The following is a 21852-nucleotide window of genomic DNA, read 5'->3' on the forward strand; positions in this document are numbered from 1 at the left end:
ACAGGCGAACTTGTTGTGATAGCCATGTGTGCTATATTTTCTTTTCTTTTATGCAAATGTTTCCTTATTGCTACACTCAACATATTCACATTATGACTACTTCACTAAGATCTGTCAGGAATAATAATGCTAATACTGATTTTTAACTATAAATTACTTAACCAAACAGTAATTCGTATAATCAAGACAGCTGTTACATCATTAAAATAACTGGCCTAGCTGCTGTTGCCTCTCTGTGACCAAGGAAGTCAAGAATTTTGTCTTGAGTCTGCCATTTTGAAAGATCTATTTGTCTTTCTGTGAGTCTTTGAGTTATTTACAATCATACTTCCATTTTTTTTTTGGCACTATCATGTTAGATTTAAAGCCAAGAGCAGAAACTAAAGACATAATTAATGTCTTCAGATTTTGGCATTGCTTCTATATCACAATTGGTTATGGTAAATATAGCAATAGGTTTCTACATTTGCATCTTATTATCATTGTAGTGTTAACATTTCTTACTATTCATATTTTTAAAATGCCATTATTTTTGCTTTCTGTTTTTCAAATTGAGCCCCTTACTACCCACCAATGATGAATTGTTAAGTACAGATTTTCTTATGCAAATCCATAAAGTCTGCTACTATATGTGAGGATTAGTGCACTAATTCAAGAGAGATGCTTGAAGAATGGAACAAGTGACCTCCTAAAGCCATAAAAAGCAAGCAACAGGGATTCTTTGTAGACTTCCTTATTCCTTATCAGACTGCGATGGTAGGCTATTAAATATACTGATATTCTTAAAAACACAGAATATAGCAGTGAAAGTTCTAATCCAAGAACATTCAGTCCAGCTGATTTGGACTGGTCTGACATGAAGGCTACAAATACTGCATGAACTTATCTAACATGTATTAAAGGATTTCCCCCCCCCCCCTGATTTAAATAAGAACCCTATTTGGTTATATAACTGTCCTGTTCGGACCATGAGATGGCCAGGCAGAATTACTAATAAAATTCTTTATAGAATTAATTATTTACAATAACAAAAGTTCCTGCAATAGATGAGACTATATAAACAATCAAGTCCACCCAGGTGGCAAGGGACACTCAGACAAAATTGCATGGTCAGAGTAAGGCAAGCCAGAACTCAGCCAATCCTCTGATTGAAGCTGCAAGACTGGAAGGAGCTAGAGTGCATGTCAAAGGAGAGGCTGGACACTAAGATTTGCATCCTGGCATACAGGCTGGATCAGGCTGGTACACGGAGGCTAGACAAGGCTGGGCTGAGGTATCTAGGCAAGGCTTGGTTCTGGAGACAAGATTGGACTGGGCTGGAATGTTTTGGTAAGGCTTAGATCTGAAGACAAGTCTGGACTGGACTAGAACATCTAGGCAAGGCGAGGCTTGGAAGGCAAGGCTGGACTGGACTGGAACATCTAGGCAAGGGTTGAATCTGTAGACAAGGCTGGACTGGACCAAAGCATCTAGGCAAGGCTGAGATCTGGAGGCACACCCAGATCACACTGGAGCAACATGGCGAGGCTTGGAGCTAGACACTAGACTGTCAACAGCAGGGACAGCAAGGAGAGGCTCAACTGGAACAACTTGTGCAGGAAGCTGGTCCACGATGGCAGAAGGCGCTGGCTCTGGTTCCACGCTGGCTACAGGCAAGGCTTCTGATGCTGGTAAGGACTCCTCCAGAGGTGCTGTGAGCTTGAAGAATCAGTTGTTTCTGGCAGCTTGCTCTTGGTGCATCTGACTTTTTATTCACTCCTTTCCATGCTGTTCTCTTTTAGAAGCCAATTGGGCTTCTTTCTCTTTCGTGCACTTCTCTGCTTTCCTCTCTCGAGCACTGATTGGAGGTTTCAAATCTCCCTCTGGAGTTTGTCCAATCAGCATCTGCAATTTCTCCCACCCTGCTGAGTCACTTCTCAGTTTTGATTCTTCAAGTCAAACTTCCTGTAAAGTTTCATTTTCCCATTCTGACTCCGGATAAGTTTCATTTTCAGAGTCAGAAGCAGGCTCAAACCTCACAATAACATTAACAATTATGCACTTCATATTCGTGGAAAATAACCATAATATCCCCAACAAATTATAGCACAAAAATATTATGAATTAGTATCAGTTATATAATTTAAAAAATCTAAGCAAAGCAAATGAAATCAAAAATCATTTTGCTCATACAAATTCAGCAAATGTGAGACTTCCAATGGAGGCATGGCAAGATAAACACCTCTCTATGGAGAGTGGAGACAATGACTGTAACAAAGACTGAAGAAACCAAGAGTAGATCAGTTCTTTGGAACCTCTCCAGACAAGGAGGGGATGGGAGATTGCCCACATGTGGTCCGGACACCTGCTTCTTGCAAACAGACCACAGGACTGGGCGTCTTCCAGGGGTTTGATTGGTGGGAGACAAATGGATTAATCGTAAAGCTCACAGCTGTGGCAAAGACTTTTAAAGGACCCTAAGTTCACTAACCTTGCTTCTAATCACTTTAAGGAATGGATTATCTAACCATCATAAAACTATTAGAGATGTTCAGAACTTTGAAAAGCCACCTGGTAAGTGTATCTTCATTTCTGAAAAAAATAAACTTTAAGTTTAAGAAATTAAAGAATTTGAAATGAACAGCGAAAGATAAATAAAATTTTGAACTAGGAAAGTTATAAATGAATTAAAGGTCCAGAAAAATTTGGAAGATTGAAACTTTTACTGTAATGTTTTGGAATTAACTATATACAGTTAAATAAACAGCTTTTCATGGGAACCAAAATTATTTTATCTATTGTAATAACAGAGATTCTAAAGCAAAGGATTGTGACCTTGTCGTGGTGCTGGCGCATGAGCACCCCAATGATGCCATGAGCTAAACTGTGAAGGGCCACCCAAGATGGGAAGGTCATGACAGAGAGGTCAGACTAAATGTGATCCCTGGGGAAGGTAATGGCAACCCACCCCAGAATTCTTGCCGTGAAAACGAAATGGATCAGTACAACCAGAGATATGTCGGTATACCATCGGAATATGAGACCCGCAGGTCGGAAGATGGTCACAATGCTACTGGGAAGGAACAGAGGATGAGTTCAACTAGCACCAGATGTGATGACGCAGCTAGCTCAAAGCCGAAAGGACGGCTAGCGGCCAACGGTGCTGGTGGTGAATGGCGAAACCCATGTTCTAAGGATCAACACACCATTGGAACCTGGAACGTAAGATCTATGAGCCAGGGCAAATTGGATGTGGTTATTGGTGAGATATCAAGATAGACATTTTGGGCCTCAGTGAACTGAAATGGACTGGAATGGGGCACTTCACATCAAATGACCACCAGATCTACAACTGTGGACAAGAGGACCACAGAAGAAATGGAGTAGCCTTCATAATTAAGAGTAAAGTGGCTAAAGCAGTGCTTGGATACAATCCAAAAAATGACAGAATGATCTCAATTCAAATTCAGGGCAGGCCATCTAACATCACAGTGATCCAAATATACGCCCCAACCACAGATGCTGAAGAAGCTGAAGTAGAGCGGGTCTATGAGGATCTGCAGCACCTACTGGACAGCACGCCTAAAAGAGATGTTATTTTCATCACAGGAGACTGGAATGCTAAGGTGGGCAGTCAAATGACACCTGGAATTACAGGTAAGCATGGCCTGGGAGAACAAAACGAAGCAGGACATAGGTTGATGGAATTCTGCCAAGACAACTCACTCTGCATAACAAACACTCCCTTCCAACAACCTAAGAGATGGCTTTATACATGGACTTCACCAGATGGACAACACCGAAATCAGATTGACTACATCCTTTGCAGCCAAAGGTGGCGGACATCTATACAGTCAGTAAAAACAAGACCCGGAGTTTACTGTAGTTCAGATCATGAACTTCTTCTTGCAGAATATAGGATCAGACTAAAGAGATTAAGGAAGACCCACAGATCAGCTAGATATGAGCTCACTAATATTCCTAAGGAATATGCAGTGGAGGTGAAGAATCGATTTAAGGGACTGGACTTAGTAGATAGGGTCCCAGAAGATCTATGGACAGAAGTTCGCAACATTGTTCAGGAGGCGGCAACAAAATACATCCCAAAGAAAGAGAAAACCAAGAAGTGAAAATGGCTGTCTGCTGAGACACTAGAAGTAGCCCAAGAAAGAAGGAAAACAAAAGGCAACAGTGATAGGGGAAGATATGCCCAATTAAATGCAAAATTCCAGAGGTTAGCCGGAAGAGATAAGGAATTATTTTTAAACAAGCAATATGTGGAAGTGGAAGAAGACAATAGAATAGGAAGGACAAGAGACCTCTTCCAGAAAATTAGAAACATCGGAGGTAAATTCCAGGCAAAAATGAGTATGATCAAAAAGAAAGATGGCAAGGACCTAACAGAAGAAGAGATCAAGAAAAGGTGGCAAGAATATACGGAAGACCTGTATAGGAAGGATAACAATATCGGGGATAGCTTTGACAGTGTGGTCAGTGAGCTAGAGCCAGACATCATGAAGAGTGAGGTTGAATGGGCCTTAAGAAGCATTGCTGATAACAAGGAAGCAGGAGACAATGGCATCCCAGCTGAACTGTTCAAAATCTTGCAAGATGATGCTGTCAAGGTAATGCATGCTATATGCCAGCACATTTGGAAAACACAAGAATGGCCATCAGATTGGAAAAAAATCAACTTATATCCCCATACCAAAAAAGGGAAACACTAAAGAATGTTCAGACTATTGAACAGTGGCACTCATTTCACATGCCAGTAAGGTAATGCTCAAGATCCTGCAAGGTAGACTTCAGCAATTCATGGAGCGAGAATTGCCAGATGTGCATGCTCGGTTTAGAAAAGGCAGAGCAACTAGGGACCAAATTGCCAATATCCCCTGGATAATGGAAAAAGCCAGGGCGTTTCAGAAATACATCTATTTCTGTTTTATTGACTATTCTAAATCCTTTGACTGTGTGGACTATAACAAATTGTGGCAAGTTCTTAGTGGTATGGGGATACCAAGTCATCTTGTATGCCTCCTGAGGAATCTGTATAACGACCAAGTAGCAACAGTAAGAACAGACCATGGAACAACGGACTAGTTTAAGATTGCAAAAGGAGTACAGCAGGGTTGTATACTCTCACCCTACCTATTCAACTTGTACACAGAACACATCATGCAACATGCTGGGCTTGAGGAATCCAAGGCAGGAATTAAAATCGCTGGAAGAAACATTAACAATCTCAGATATGCAGATGATACCATGTTGATTAGTGAAAGCGAAGAGGAACCGAGGAGCCTTATGATGAAGGTGAAAGAAGAAAGTGCAAAAGCTGGCTTGCAGCTAAACCTCAAAAAAACCAAGATTATCGCAACCAGCTTGATTGATAACTGGCAAATAGAGGGAGAAAATGTTAAGACTTTGTATTTCTAGGTGCAAAGATTACTGCAGGTGCTGACTGCAGTCAGGAAATCAGAAGACACTTAATCCTTGGGAGAAGAGCAATGACAAATATTGATAAAATAGTTAAGAGCAGAGACATCACACTGACAACAAAGGTCCGCATAGTTAAAGCAATGGTGTTCCCCGTAGTAACATATGGCTGTGAGAGCTGGACCATAAGGCAGGCTGAGAGAAGGAAGATAGATGCTTTTGAACTGTGGTGTTGGACGAAAATTCTGAGAGTGCCTTGGACTGCCAGAAGATCAAACCAGTCCATCCTCCAGGAAATAAAGCCAGACTGCTCACTTGAGGGAATGATATTAAAGGCAAAACTGAAATACGTTGGCCACATAATGAGAAGACAGGACACCCTGGAGAAGATGCTGATGCTAGGGAGAGTGGAATGAAAAAGGAAAAGGGACCAACCAAAGGCAAGATGGATAGATGATATTCTAGAGGTGATGGATTTGTCCCTGGGGGAGCTGGGAGTGTTGACGACTGACAGGAAGCTCTGGCGTGGTCTGGTCCATGAAGTCACGAAGAGTCGGAAGCGACTGAATGAATGAACAACAACAATAACAGAGATTAGAGACTTTATGATTTAAATTGTACTCTAGAAGGGACTAAAAATTCCAGGCCAAACAAAACAAAAGAAAACAAAAACCTGCCTTTGGTTTTGATTAGGATTGGGATTTAGAAAATGACACAAAACGTTATAACATTTGAAATATTAAAGAAAATCTTCAAAGAATGGGAGCAGAACTTTTTAGCTACAATATCAACAATATCAGTAGTAATGTCTGCTTCTATGGATAGACTATGTTTAAAGGATGTTAATAAAGGAATGATAGATGTGAAACAAAGATGTAAAACTTGCTTGATGCAGTAATAGTAGAATCAGAAATATTGGACTAAATAAATGGATTACAAGATAGAGAAGGCATTTAAGGTAGAAATACAAATGATAGGCCAAGAGAATGACTCAAAGAAGTACTCTTTACTGGATATACAAAAGAAGTTGGCTGAAGTTTTAACAATTAAAGGGGAAATACAAATGATAAACTAAGAGAATAACCTGGATAATGACTTTATACTGGATTTACAAAAGAGGTTTGCTAAAGCCTTGAAGAAGCCTTTAGGATGGGAAAAATAAAACTTGAATGGAGACCAAATCCTATGACACCATCTGAATGAATTAAAGATCAAGTTTGTCAGAAGTAAAAGGAAGGAATATAAAGTTGGTATTTGATCAAGGTTAAAATGAGACATGTTTTATGAAATTCTGGCAACCCGTTATAGACTTTTTGCTGACACCAGGATTGAAAAGTCTTATGGATTTGTTTACAGATAAGGGATGGTTTACAGGAAGAAGGGATATCTGTTTGTAACCTTATAAGGAGTGAAGAATGACCAAACTTGTTTATACTTGTGTGATTAAGATCTAAAGTCACTTGTTTATATATTTCTTTTCTTTTTATTTCATTCTTTGTTTTTTCTTTTTTTCTTTTTACTTTCTTTTCTCTCTCTGAGTTTAGTTTGTATTAGTTTTTATTACTGTGATTAAATCTTCAATAAAACACACACACACACACACACACAGACAAGTTCAGCAGGTGCCTACTGACCTTGGCTAATCTCAGAAAGCTAAGGAGCATTGACCTGGTTGAAAGATCACCAAAAGTGGCAGCCAAGAAGGCTAATACCAAGTCAGTCTCATCACTTGACCTGAAAGGGAACCTTCTATGAAATGCTATCCACTACACACGTATTGAAAACTGGACTGTGGTGAATGGAAAGAACCAAGGCTCTATAATCACTTTTGTATACAAACAATATTGGAAGGAGTCTGTGTATGCATGTGAGTGGTTTCTAGATCTCTCAAAAGTCTAGTACCTCTTCCTCTGATACTTCTCAAAAGGAAGACTTTGCTGCATAATTGTTATAGATGTCAGTGGCAGTACCTAGCTGTCAGGGCAGCCTTGCTCCAAAAAAGACACGGACTCACTTAGAGGGTCTAAGGATTTCCGGCTTTATTGGAACAGAATGCATGCAATGAAAAAGACGGGAATCCTTATGTGTTGGCAGGGTGTCCTGTTTATACTCCGGTGGTGGACCTTGTCGTTCTCCACCCCCCGTTGACCCTTGAGCCAGGACCGGATGGGTGCTTGGGACTGTGATGTGTCTGCTGATGGGCGATTCTGGCGATCTCCGGCATTCTCCTTTGTTTCCTCGCCTTCGTCTGGTGCAGGTGCCTCCCCCGGGGAAATGGGAAGGCGTTCCCCCGATCTTTCAATGGGTGCCAAGTCCAGTCTGAGGGGCTTTTCTATTATGTTGGTGATTCCCTTATGGATATGGGTGCTTGAGCGATATGTGAGTGATTAAGGGATTATGATTATCCCTTCCTCTTTCCTAATGTGCATGTTCCCCGTTGTGATGCACTTATGCCTTGCAACGGGGAACATGACACTAGCTGATTTAATGAAAAAGCTAGGCAAAATCAGAGTTGTAGACTAGACCGGAAATAGGGAATAGTAAACTACTTCTGTAGCTGTCAAATAAACAAACAAACAAACAAACAAACAAATAAATAAATCCCACCAAACTTCACATAGAAATTTATATCAAGCTGCAAGAGATTTTACATTTTTTATACACGCAAATGCTATAGTAATTGTGCTGCTTTCTTTAGATTAAACAAAGTGTTTTCCTAAAGTTATAAGAAATTAGTAAGCAGAAAGAATGTCAGGACTGTGTGGTATAAAAATCAGTGTAATAAATCATTGTAAAATAGAATAATTTTTATTCTACTTTGTACTGATTCTATAATATTTATGGTAAAAAAGAAAAAGTGATAGAGATAATAACTCTCTATCATGGATTTGCAAACCATCACTCTGTTCCCATAATAATAGTCAGTTACTGTTGCCAATTCCTTATTCAGCTCTTGCTGAATTCTTTAACAATTTTTATTAACTGAGAGATTAGCAGGAGTTGGATCACATCTCTGAAAAGTATTTGCCTTTGGCTAAGGCAAAAAAAAAGAAAGAAAATCCTTATACATATCAGCATATTATTAGAATAATCATGTGCAAAGTGAAGTGAAGTATAAAATATACTCTTAGATCTTGGAAGGATAAAAGGTATGGTTTAATTAATCTAGGATATGAGTATTGTATATACTCATATACCCATCTTACTTCATTGTGGTACATATTGTATGTAGGAACGTGATATTTATTAGGGATAATGGTTAGGGGAATGGTAAAGAATATATATTGTAATGGTTGCCTACTCCAAAATACTCAGTCTCACCAGCCAGAGCTTCAAGATAACTGATTTATTATAAGAATAGTGTGCAAATACAGAGAAAGCTGAGAATGAGCAAAAGTGTGCGAAGTACAAACTAAAACCCTTGCTTTCAAACCAGTCCCACCCTTACCCCCTCTTAGCAACCACCCTCCCCAGGTGCTAGCAACCGTTACCCACGTCGGCCTGAGAAAGTAACCTTGAACAGAGTTACAAACCCAAACATACATTCCTAAGCAGCAAAATAAAACAACGTGAAACGGAAAAATACCAATAAGCTTGCAAGCCTGCAATACACGGATCAGAGGCATGACATGTGAAACGTTACGATGTTAACAGAATGTTGAAACGGTGAACGTGACATATCGCCCCCCCCCCCCAAAAAAAAAATGCTAAGGAGCCGGCTTGGCCGGATAGGCAGCATGAAATCTAGCAACAAGGTCCGGAGAGCAGACATCGTGAGCGGCAACCCACTCAGGATGTGGAAAATGCTTCCAACGAATGAGATATTGTAAGGTAGACCACTGGCGACGAGAATCAAGTACCTCCTTGACCTCAAAGTGTTGTTGGCTATCAATCATAATGGGTGGGGGAAGTGATGGTTGAGGATGCCATCGGTTGGACAGGAGAAACGGCTTGAGTAAGCTGCAATGAAAAACAGGATACAAACGTTTAAGATTATGTGGCAGATCCAATTTAAAGGTCACAGGGTTTATTGTGCAACAATAGGAAAAGGACCCACAAATTTAGGACCAAGTTTCTTAGACGGTTGTGATGATTTGATGAACTTTGTGGAAAGATAGACTTTATCCCCCACTTTAAATGTGGGCTGCGGGGAGCGCTTTGCATCCACATGTTTTTTATAAGAGGATTGGGCATGTTGCAGTGCTTGTTGGATTTTCTGCCAAGAGTCTGTCAGAGTCTGTGCCCAATCGGTTAGAGATGAAGGCAGAGATTGCGGGTGCGGGAGTTCCGGTATCGGGACGAAATCACGGCCGAACACAGTTTTAAAAGGAACTTTGCCAGTGCTTTAATGTACGGTGTTGTTATAAGCAACTCCAACAAAGGGAAGAAGATCCACCCAGTTGTCTTGTTGATAATTAACAAACGCACGTAGATATTGTTCCAATGTGGAATTAACAGCCTCAGTAGATCCATCTGTCTCAGGATGCCACGCCGTAGAGAGGGCTTGTTTGGTACCAACCAGTTTCATAAATGTGCGCCAAAATTGTGACGTAAATTGTGAGCCCCTGTCACTCACCAAACGGGAGGGCTCCCGTGAAGGCGGTACACGTGTACGAGAAATAGGGCCAGCTGTTGCGCGGTGGGAATGGAAGCGCAGGGGATGAAATGCGCTTGTTTGGAGAAGAAGTCTTTGACTACTCAAGTCACCATTTTACGTTGACTGGGGGGTAGGTCAACTATAAAGTCCATGGAGATTTCTTGCCAAGGATAGGAAGGGTTAGCCACAGGTTGCAGAAAGCCTTGGGGTTTTCCAGCCTTGTGCTTAGTCACCATGCAAACAGGACAAGCAGCTACATAAGCTTTAATATCCCTCAGGAGAGCTGTCCACCAAAACTGACGTCTGATGAGATGGAGGGTCTTAAGGTACCCAAAATGGCCAGCCAGTTTATCATCATGACAGCGCACCAGGATCGTCTTTCGTAAAGCCTCAGGTACATAAAGACGATCATTCTTCCAGGCAAATGCCCCATCAAAAGTAATAGCATTTAAGTTTGCCTGCAACCAAGTATCAGATTTCAGGTGGAGAAGAAACTGTTGTTGCAAATCTGATGGAATTGGCAAACGGCCCGGACTGTAAGGAGGAGGAGTGGCTGGCCGTTGAGCTGGTTGGGTGCGCGTCTGACTGCGCGTCACCACCGCAAAGCCCAATTGCTTTTCAGTCCACACAGTACCCTGAACGATTGGCACAGGGCCAGCATCTTGGGGTCTGCGGGATAAGGCGTCTGCCAAAATGTTTTTCCTCCCTGGAATGAATTTAAGAGAGAAATCAAAGCGGCTAAAAAATTCAGCCCATCTAAGTTGTTTAGGGCTGAGTTTTCGGCTAGTGCTTAATGCCTCAAGGTTTTTATGGTCAGTCCAAACTTCAAAAGGGTGGGAAGCCCCCTCTAATAAGTGGCACCATGTTTCCAAGGCTGCTTTTACAGCAAATGTCTCTTTTTCCCAAACATGCCACCTTCTCTCTGTTTCCGTGAACTTGCGAGATAAATATGCACAGGGTTTCACACTGCCCGAGTGGTCGGCTTGGAGCAGAAAGGCTCCGATAGAGAAGTCGGAGGCATCGACCTGCACCACAAATGGTTTAGTCGGGTCGGGATGCTTTAGGATGGGTTCAGTTGTAAATAGCTGTTTGAGCGCATCAAATGCCCGTTGGCAGGCTGGGGTCCACTTAAGTAGCGCGCCTGGATTTTTTGAACGCCGCGTATCCCCTTGAGCTTTAGTCTTTAGTAAGTCAGTGAGGGGGAGGGCAATTTCTGCGAAATTTTGGGCAAATGCCCGATAGAAATTGGCGAAGCCAAGGAAACTTTGTAATTGGCATCGCGTGCGTGGGGGTTCCCATGCGACAATGGCTTCAATTTTAGCAGGGTCCATTTCAATGCCCCCTTCTGAAATCCTGTAGCCCAGATAATCAATTTCCGACTGATGAAAAGCACATTTTGACAGTTTAGCATACAACTCAGCCTTTCTCAGTTTAGCGAGCACTTGACGCACCAAATGAATGTGTTCTGCCATTGTTTCAGTATAAATCAATACATCATCCAAATATACCAACACCCCTTTGAACAGGTGGTCATGCAAGACCTCATTGATGAGCTGCATAAAAACCCCAGGTGCTCCCGATAAACCAAAAGGTAACACCTTATATTGGAAAGCCCCCAGAGGGCAGATTTTTGGGTTAGGCAATTTTACATTGGGCAGAAATTCAATAGCACAGTCCATCTTGCAGTGAGGTGGCAAGCGATCTGCCTCCTTTTCTCCAAACACATCTGCGAAGTCTTGATATTGCTCCGGCAGCCCTTCTAGTGGCTCAAGCATTTGTACAGTCGTTGTGGCTGCCCGTCCACCCTCATTGTCTCCCAGTAAATCCTTTTCTGGCACTTTATAAAATCCATCAGCAAATGTCATAGTCCTATGCAGCCAGTTGATAAGAGGATTTTGCTTGACAAACCAGGGCATCCACAAGATGGCTAATGGGCCCCCCACCGGCACTATGACAAAGGGTAATTTTTCCCAATGACTACCCATTTGTAGTGCCACCAGTCCTGTGGAGTGGGTGACCGGTTTTCCCCCAGCCATAGTCCTGTCCAATTGTGTAAAGATCATTGGCCGCTTCAAAGGGAACCTAGGGAGGTCTAAGGCGGCTACGAGATCGGGGTGCATCAATGAACGCGAGCAGCCTGAGTCAAGCATAGCCCACACCTCCACAGTTTGGGTACTGGATCCCAATTTCACCTTGACCGTCAGGGTAGGAAAATTCCCACTCACCGAATCATGGTCGCGCCTATCTTCTTCCACCTGCCCTACGGCACCCTTCAGAGCAGGTGGTTGCCTTTTCCCACTGGCTGTTTGAAATCCAGTTCTTCCTCCTCTCCCCCGAATTGGTTGTCGTTAGGATCGACCTCCACGCAGGCAGCCCTCATCTTCCTCGGTACCGAAGGAGACTTGCCGGATGACTTCCCTGGCCGCTCCTCGGATCTCTTTCTTGGGCACACCGCTGCGTGATGTCCTTCTTTCCTGCATCTCAGGCACTGCCCCTTCGCAAAATGCCATTCTCTTTCTTGCTCCCAACTTTTCGGTTTGGGGCAGCTTGGGAATCCCGGGGCATGGACACTTTTACTTGACTTCCCTTGCTTCAGTTCCTTGTTATGTGCGAAAGTCTCTAGGGCGTTTTCAGCACTGCCTGCCAGCTGAATCCACCCATACAACATTTTCGGATCATCACATCCCAAAGCCCATTGGAGGACCTCCGTCTCCAGTCCCTGTTTGAACATTTCTACTAGAGTTGACTGGGACCAATCCTCCACCTTTCCAGCCAGGGCTTTAAACTCCAAGGCATAGTCCGCGACGGAGAGAGATCCCTGGGAAAGTTTCCTCAGCGCCCGTTTCGCTCATTCCTGGGCCAAGGGGTCTTCGAAGTGTTGTTTTAACGCCCACAGGAACTCCTCAAATTCTTCTAATTCCGTGGCTTTGGCTTGGCATAAGTGTACATACCAATCTGCTGCCCTCCCCTTTAGTTTGTTGGCGATGGCATTAATTTTGCCATGTTCTGAGCGAAAGCTTCGCCCCCAGTCCCCCATATAGTTCCTGGCATTGGTAATAAAGAAGGACAACTTTGTGGGATCACTATCAAACTTTACCATGAAAGGCGGAGGGGTTCTTGTCAACTCTTTCAGCTCAAGTGGTTCCGCAAATGCCAATGAACGCCTGCCCACCCTCTGCGACCCTTCCCTGGTCACTCCCGGCTCTTTTCCCTTCAATTGCTGGAAAACACAAGTCCTACTTCTTCCCCTGGGCGATGGGGACCTCGCCACCGGATTGGGCTGTCAGGTTGGAATTTCCTCCGGACCCTCTCGCAGGGACCCCAACCCTCTGGGGTTTTCCTTTAGCAGGGCAACTAGAGATTCAATTTTTTCCTCTAGTGCTTTTATGCGTGCGGGGGTAACAGGTTCTTCCAATGGCCCTGTGGTCACCACCACCGTAGGCGACAATGGGATCTCCGGTTCCCAGGATGCTTGCGGCAATTCGACCTCAGAGTGTCCTTCCTCCCCGGTTCGATAGTCATCCCCTGTAGCACCGCTCACTTCAGACGGTAAACCCCGGTCTTCCATCTGGGTACCCTGCTTATCCCGGCGGGCTGCCCTCTGAGCTCGGGAGCTCGGGACCACAAGCGCCCTTGTGGTGTCTGGTTCTTCTTCGCCCCCTTTGCTCTCTTGCAGCCTGGGTTCTGACATCCTGGCTGGTGAAATCTCTCCAAAGAAAGGAGAGATTGAAAGATTGCCCACATGTAGTCTGGAGGACTGCTCTTCACAAGTAGACTGCAGGAGCCACAGTCTTTGTGATTGGTTGGGGAGTTGAGCAGCTGCGAGTTGAGGGATTCCAACCAAGTTCACAGTCACAATGTAGCCTATGTGGGCATAAAGCTCAGCTGAGCCTCACTTCTTAATCACTTTTGGAATTACTTTTTTACTGCTTATTAAATATTAAGAACCTTTGGAATGGCAAGTTTTATGGCATTCATTGGGTGAGTTTCCTTCAATCCTTAGCAAAATAAGTTTTAAGTATAAGTTTAAGGACTTAGAAAAAATCATTTTTGGTGAATAAATGGCAAAAGGGTAATTAGAGTGTTGTTTTTAGAAAGTTATAAACAGACTGAGGGTCCAGATAGAATTGATATAAGATTTTGTAATTAATTATAAGAATCCTTCCCATGGGAAATGGCTGTTGTTTTGAATTCTGGAAAAAAAATGATAGAATGGGACTTTGAAGGTTGGACACTAGAGGGAACCAGAAAGAACTAAAGATTACAATTAAAGGAGAAGTAAATTTAAACTTGACTTGCTAACACAGAATGGAGTGAAATACTTTAACATTGGATGTATTAAAGTATATTTATGAACAATGAACTCAGAAGTTAACTTTAAGTATGTATGCCATTATAGATAGACTGTGTGTAAATGATGTTATGGAAGAAAAATAAGATCTACCAAAGAAGACTGAAATTGATTTGAATATGGATTAAAAATGATATGCTACAAGAATGATCTGGAAAAAGATGATATTCTGGATATATAAATTAAACCAGCTGATGTCTTAATAAATAAAAGGGAGATAAAAATAACAAACCAAAAGAGTGACTTGAATAACTTTCCTATATTTGATTTGCAAGAGAGGCAGGTTAAAGTTTTGAAGGATTTTGTGAAAAGAGACAAATGAAAAAAGAAATCAAGTTCTAGGACATTATTTGAAGAAATTAAAGATCAAGATCATTAAAAGTAAAGTTGGTTTATTTATTTGATCAAGGTTCAGATAGATATGTTGCTATCTCTTAATGGACTTTTGCTGACTACAACTGAATGACAAGGCTTTAAAGTTTTGTTTATAGTTAAGAGATGAGATATGGGAAGAAGAGATCATTTGTTGAATTTTAGGAGAAGGTTGTAAGTTACTAAAATTGTTTATTCTTGTGATGAAGGGGGAAATTACTTTTTTTATATTTCTTTTCTTTTTCTTTACTATATATTTCTTTTTCTTTTCTATTTCTATTCTTTCTTTTCTTCTTTTCTGCACTTTCTATTTTTTCTTTTTTCTTTCTTATTTTTTTTAGTTTGTATTAGCTTTTATCTTTTTATCTTTTTATCTTTTTATTGATTGATTGATTGATTGATTGATTGATTTATCAAATGTATATAGCCTTCCATTTCACCAGAAGTGACTCTGGGTGGTGCACAGCAATCAAATAAAGCCACGATATGAAAACAAGCATGATAAAAGCAATCATTATAAAAATATAGTCAATCGTATTTTCAAACGATTAAAACTCATTAAAAATAGAATATACAGACCACAAACAGGAGAAAAGTATAACAACCACCTATCACTCATAATAGGGGAGCCACCTTAAAATGTTGCTGGTTTCCTGGGATTCCCAAGCCTGATGACACAGCCAGGTCTTGAAGAACTTCCTGAACATTAACAGAGATGGAACTAACCTAACGTCAGGGGGCATAAAGTTCCTTAAGGTGGGTGCGTGTTTAATCTGTTGGCATTCTGGATTCCCAAGCATTATATAGTAATACTGTTTCATAATAATATTACTTAAAGCAGTTAAAAAGCTTTAAAATTCTCCATTTTGAAGGGTGAACCATAGTTAAAAGTTCAGACACTTAACTGTAATTACAGTTGCATAACTAACACATTTCAATAATTTTTCAGGATTCATTAGAGGCAGAATTAATGTGCTATAATCTATAGTCTAAAATTAGTGCTTAATTCTGCCTTTTAATAATAAGTTTTGGTATGAATAATTTTCAAAAATAGATATTGACAAAATATGATTCTTAGCAGGCTTATTACTGTAACAACAACAAAAAAAAAGAATTGGTCAATGAATAATGTTGTAAATTTAAAATGTTCATACAATATACATCCTAAAGACTGGAGATAAGGATTCCTAATCATTGAACTTAGATCTGAATTGTCACAGATATGGACATCTGGTAAAATAGGAAATTATTCTTATTAGCATTCTGTTCTTTTTGAAAGAACACAGAAATGGGTTATAGAGACATGTGATCTAGCCTCTTTCCCTGCCACTCAACAAGGTCAAGCATTTGGTAGTATAGCTAAGACAGAAATGGTTCCCTGTTGTCGTTGTATTCAGATACAAAATAATAAACTATTATTCTTTTCCTATCAGTTCATATTGATGAAAATGTGCTTTAAAAGTTTATTTGAAAAGAGAAGGGAATTATAGGAAAGTTCTTGGCTGGAGTATGGTATTCTTGAGCTTATTCTGAGCAAAGTGGTTAATGGTATGAGTATCCTGATTTTCATTGAATAATCATCTGCAGCATCCTTTGTCTCCAATACTTCAGTAAAAACCCAAAGGAAGCCACACATGTCCTTCTCCAACAGTAGATTAACCTCAAACCACTACCAAGAGAAATTCTCAAAAATACTGAGAATAAGGCATACAAATTAAAATTCTTTCATGGGGAAAGAAATGTTCAGAGATTGCAAGCTCAGTTCATTGGCTTTAAACATATAAACATTCCTATGATGGTTATATGTGTGATGTCAGACAAAAATGTACTGTATATCACTGAATGCAGTATAATTTGGATATAGAATCTCCTAGTCTACTGAATTCCACCCTAACTTTTAGAATAGAAAGATAGTTTCACAGGAATTTCAGCATAAATTACTTCTATTTTGTTTATGGGTAATCTTATTTAGAGGCTGCCATTCATAGCTTTACACATGGCAATTTTCTTTAAATTATCTTTAAAATATGAAATTGATGGTGATCTCCAGGATCCTTTCTAACATATTTTGTGATACTATGAACCTTACTTATGTTTGAAATTCCTTGATGACTAGTAGTCTCTTCCAGTGCTGTTTTATGTATTATACAATCTTAAAATGAACCAGTTATTTGTTTTCATGCATTTTGCATTCTACAAATGACAGGGATCTAAACAAATTAAATTAAAGAAGTATGAAAACATGACTGTTATGTAAAATATATATCCCAGTTCCTATTTATTTATAATACTATTAAAAAATAATTTTAGAGATTTTTATTCCATCATTCAAACTGTTTGGCAGCAGGGCTAATGAAGAAACAAATTACAGTTTTGTTTTGTTTTTTAAATAAACATTCTTAAAACTATAGATAAAAATGTACTGTAAAAACTTTTCAAGTTCAGCTTGCTTCCTGATGACTTTATGAATTTTTCATAGTAACAATATGAAAACTAGCAAATTTTTTTTTAAAAAACTAGCAGATTCAGCAACAATAAATAAAGTTGCTCAAAGTGGACTGCAATTAGGCAAGCGTAGCTGAGATTTATTTATTCATTTATTTTATTTTATTTTATTTAGCATATTTTTATCACTGCTGATCTCCCCCACATGCCTGGAGCATGGTCTTTTGAGTTTCCCTAGGGTAAGTTTGCCATTGGAGTACAAAATGAAACAAGGCAAAGGCTAATACAGTTTTGTCAACAGAACATGCAGGTGATAGCAAACACCCTTTTCCAACAACACAAGAGACGACTCTACACATGGACATCACCAAATGGTCAATACCGAAATCAGATTGATTATGTACTTTGCAGCCAAAGATGGAGAAGCTCTATACAGTCAGTAAAAACAAGACCTGGAGCTGACTGGCTCAGATCATGAGCTTCTTATTGCAAAATTTAGGCTTAAATTGAAGAACGTAGGGGAAACCATTAGACCATTCAGGTATGATCTAAATCATATCCCTTATGAATCTACAGTGGAGGTAATAGATTTAAGGGACTAGATCTGGTAGACAGAGTGCCTGAAGAACTACTGTATGGATGGAGGTTTGTTACATTGTACAGGAGGCAGCAACTAAAACCATCCCAAAGAGATGCAAGAAAGCAAAGTGGCTGTCTGATGAAGCTTTACAAATAGTTAAGGAAAGAAGGAAAGCAAAAAGCAAGGGAGAAAGGAAAAAATATAACCAACTGAATGCAGATTTTCAGAGCAAGGAGAGATAAGAAGGCCTTCTTAGATGAACAATGCAAAGAAATTGAGGAAAACAATAGAATGGATTCTTCCGGTTCATCCATATCATCCCCAACCAGATGGCACATTTCAGACCGCATATTCTGCAAGACATTTCCCACAATGCTTCAAATGTCTTGCAGAATAACTTGGCAGGAATCAGAAAGAATCTGCTTAATATCTGCTTTGATATCTTGGCAACGGTCAGAGAAAGCCTGGCTAAGATCCTCCATTTCTGAAGCAGTAAATTATGGCGCCCCCTAAATACTTAACCAGCAAAAGTGAGAGTCAATGGGAAATTTCTGAACTAATTTAAGATAAGGTAACAGACAGTCCCAGAGAAAGTAGTGGCAGGAAAGTAAAAGTTCAGAACAGCAGATTCAACGTGTTGGAAAAATGCCAAAAACTTCAAAATTAGCACAAAAGTAATAACAGGGAGATGATAACATACTCTCAACCCTCCTTAGTATTGGATAGAAAGCAAAATCCAAAGCTTTAAAAAAAAATCACAAAAAATAATCACAAAAATAACAATAAGCACCAAGAGAGATTGTTTTTCCTTAATGTTGAAAGCCTCTCTTAGGGTACAAATACTTCAAATAAATAAATAAATAGGTGCTTTAGAAATGGGGTGGCTGGACTTAATGTCCCTTTATGTCAGAATGGAGTCTGAATCTGACTTGGAGGAGGGGAGTTGGAGTTGAACGTTGGTAAAAATAAAGGCGGGAAATTTGAAGTGGAGCATGATTCAGCAAGGTGGGAAAGTCTGGAGCTGCGGATTGGCGAGAGCCAGGAGGCAGATTCGCCATGACCTATGACTGCAAGAGAAAGGAGAGCTGAAAAGCGTGCCAAGCAGAGAGAAGACTGATTGGTCTCTGATGAGAGATGGCAGGAAGGAAACAGAATAAAAGGGTGCCAGCACAAGGAACAGGTTGCCAGAGACAACCATTCATTAGAATCTCTGTTTAAGTCTTCATCTGTTGACCTCCAGTCTGCTCCTGTATCAGTGCTTTAAACCTCTGGGACCATGAGCTCCGAGCCAGTCCATACCGCTGAAGACTTAGAGCCTGTTGCTGAGCTCTGTCCTCCTACACTTGACCATGTGCTTAGCACTGCCCTGCTGCCTTCCTCAGCTGAGACTTGCCCTGCCACTTCCCTGCGTTCTTCAGCCGAGTCTTGTCCTGCTGCCTTGCCATGATCCATAGCTGAGCCTTACCTTGTTGCCTTGTTGTGGTCCATAGCTGCACCTTGCCTTGTTGCCTTGTTGTGATCCATAGCCGTACCTTGTCCTGCCATCTTGCTGCCTTCTGCAGCTGAACCTTGCCTTGCCACCTTGTTGAAATCTACAGCAGAGTCTCACCTCATTGCCTTGCCATGTTCTGCAACTGAACCTAGCCTTGCCAGTTTCCACATGCTACAACAGAACTCTATCCATTGAGGCTCCAGAACGCTATAGTCAAGATCTGATTTATCTTCTTGCCAGGGTGGAACTGATGGATGAGAAATACTGTTGCCACTTGAATTAAGTTTTAACTGGTGTAAATAGTTGCAAATCTTGTAAATAAAACATTAAACTATCTTCTCCTGGTCTAGTCATACTGTGAACAGAACTCTTTAAGGGCTGCAGTGCAGCTCAGAATCAAGGAAATCCCAGCCTCCTGGCAAAGTCTTACCTGTCAAACACACATGCTGTCCACGATTTCCTGGCTACAACTCGCCATCGGGAAAATCCAGAAAAGTGCTCTGGGCTACAGTAGAAACCACCCTGAGCACTAAGAAACTGCAACAATGCTAGTTCTGCCCATGGAGCTTGCAGGCACAGCTGCTCAGTCCGCCATATTCCCACCTCTCCTGAACAGAAGAGAACTATTAATCTCCCCTATGCTTATATTGTTTCAGTTTACAAGATATATCTGGCTAACTTCCTTTTTAAGGCTCAGGGATCCATCTTTCACCTAGAGCAACAGTATGGTGCTTTGTAGTGAACTACTCTTTAAGAGAGAAGGTAAAACCAATAGAACTCTTGTTAGTTTCATTCTTGCTCACTTTGCTGGACTATTGGACACCTGCAAGTGTTGCAAAGATTTATGATCAGTCAAAATAATCAAGAAAAATCCCAGCTGGATTCCTCCTTTCTCACTACCACACCACAGCAATGAATAATCATGACTACTGCTATTGTGAGAAGCATGCCAACTTGTTATTCTTTCAGTTTCACAGTTCACTGTGAAGACAAAGAATGGTGCCTTTGCAGCCTGGTAGGTTCCCCTCATAGCAACAGCTTGCTTATTTATTTATTGTAACTGGCCAAACAAATGCATACATATAATGAAAACTGGGATGAGGGGACGCTAGTAATTTATTTTCTTTAGCTTTTGTTACTGTAGCAATTGCAACACCCCAGGAAACTAAGCTCTGATTGAACTTTTTTTTTCTTCTTCTTCCCAGGGGAAACAATTATTGGTTCATAGTGTTCTCTGTCAGAAAAGGTCTTGGCATTTTGTGGCTGGCAGAAGTGAAGATGATTAGATTTGGATTTCATACTGTTTTTGAAGAACTGGGCAACAAAAGTGGTAATGTTTTGAAATTGCATGCATTTTCTGTTAGGATGTAATTAGTGAAGTAGCAACTGCAGACTAGTTATATTCATTCTAGATACTATCACATATACAAAGCAAGAATCCTTCTATATAAAGATTTTACATGGTCTGGACAATTTAACTCACTGAACTGAAGACTGTTCTTCAGTTGATCAAAGAGAATTTCAAGATTAAGGGTGCCTTTTAGAGATCAGAGTTAGTGAGAAAATCAACTTCATGGAGTAAGCATCAATTTACTTTAGCTCTCACTATCCTTATTAACACAAAGTCCTGTACAATGGATATAACCCTAGGCAGGAAATTAGTCTGTAGAATACATTAAGAGATATCTTATATCTAATATATATAAGATCACTGAAAATCTTCAGGAGTGAGACAGAAGACAAAGTGCTGTAAATGGACTTCAGTGATAACTTTTTAAAAAATGGGGAACTGTTAATAGGAAAGCAGTTGGCAACTGACTTTGGGGAGCTTTAATTGCTGTAGAGGAAAACTTTTTAGGACTTGTTTCAGTAGTCACAGACAACACTATGATAATAAAAAGAAAAGTTGATGGTAATTTAAAATTTTATTTTTATTGTAAACTGCCCAGAGTCCTCCTGGGGTGGGGGGGGGGCAGGGGGCAGGTGATAAAAAATTGATAAATAAATAAATACAAATAAATTCATTCATTCTGCCAAGAGTGAATAAAAAGGAAGATCTGGAACCCCATCATTACTGAAAGTATATTCCATCATCATAATTTTAAATTATTTTAGAAGCAATCATGCATTCTTATTAGAACTCGTATTAAAACACAAAGCAGTAAATAATAGGAACTAAAAGGAGAACTATTATGCTATATCTTCAAGGACCCTCCTAAATAACTTATCCACTTGTATTGTGGCTGTATTTTAAAAGGTTAAATGTTTTGAAATAGTTGAAGTGATTATGCTTATTGATTGGTTTATATAACATAACAAAATACTGGTTTTTTTTTTCATATAATGAAAGCAATAGATTTAAGTTATCCAGGACAGATATACTTAAGTTCCTAATGTTCAAGTGACATAATTATATCATTAAAAATAACCAATAAAAAGGATAAGACAAGGTTTATTATTCAAACTATTGGTCAAAACATATAGTGTTATTGTCTGTGATACATATGTGTCTGTTTTTAACATTGAGCCTATCATGCAGTAGTTTAAAGATTAATTTGAACTTTTGCTTGATTGTCTGGACACTTAGAAGACATTGTTTTTAT

This window comes from Candoia aspera, chromosome 8 (assembly GCF_035149785.1).
Source record: "Candoia aspera isolate rCanAsp1 chromosome 8, rCanAsp1.hap2, whole genome shotgun sequence".
Lineage (NCBI taxonomy): Eukaryota > Metazoa > Chordata > Lepidosauria > Squamata > Boidae > Candoia > Candoia aspera.